The following is an 853-nucleotide window of genomic DNA, read 5'->3' as shown; positions in this document are numbered from 1 at the left end:
ATCAGAATAAAAGGTTAGCAGTAGTGATGATGAAGTCAATCTTCTCAGACCAACTATATTTTTTCATTGTATTTCAGGTAAGATTTAATTTCATATAGAAAATCTTTCTCAAAAAATACATTCCATATTTTTTTTACCACCACTACCACAAGAACTTGTATTAGTACTGTATTTATATAGATGATATTGCATAATCCAAATTTTCAGGACAAAAAAATATAATGAACACGAATAACTGATAATTCAGAATTACTTTATATCAATCATATACACAACATTTACACAGAATATGGAGCTATACAATGTCTACTGGAATGGATTTGTACATGGAAGTATTTGCATAATTACACATTAAGACGATATAGTCTGATTCCCTTCAAACAATAGCCATATAATAATTGTGGAAAGTCATTAGCATATTACCATTTCAAAATAGGGTCACATATTTTTCATAATTCTTTTGTAACTACACACTTCTTTCAAAAGCACATTCAAAATGTTAAAGAATATATGTACATATGTATGGCTATCATTTTTGACAGTAAATTACATCTTAATAAATTATATAGTACATTTCATCCTGTCCCTAACATAACCTACAGTCAGAACAATTAATCCTGTATGACTGGAATTTGCGTGTCTGCACATTTGTGCAAGTAGAAACAACAGCAAAATGTGAGTAGTCTTAAGACTACTATAAATTTAATAAACAAATATTTTGGCATGGTTAAAACCAGAATAGTTTTACAAACAGCTTTCAGTTCCAAGATATCAAATTATCATGCACTGGTTCTCTAGAATCTATTAGAATTCCTTTTTATCATGTAATGAACCTACTGTTCCTTGTTGGCTA

The sequence above is a fragment of the Penaeus monodon genome, chromosome 24 (genome assembly GCF_015228065.2).
Source record: "Penaeus monodon isolate SGIC_2016 chromosome 24, NSTDA_Pmon_1, whole genome shotgun sequence".
Lineage (NCBI taxonomy): Eukaryota > Metazoa > Arthropoda > Malacostraca > Decapoda > Penaeidae > Penaeus > Penaeus monodon.
Note: the sequence above shows the minus strand (reverse complement) of the source record.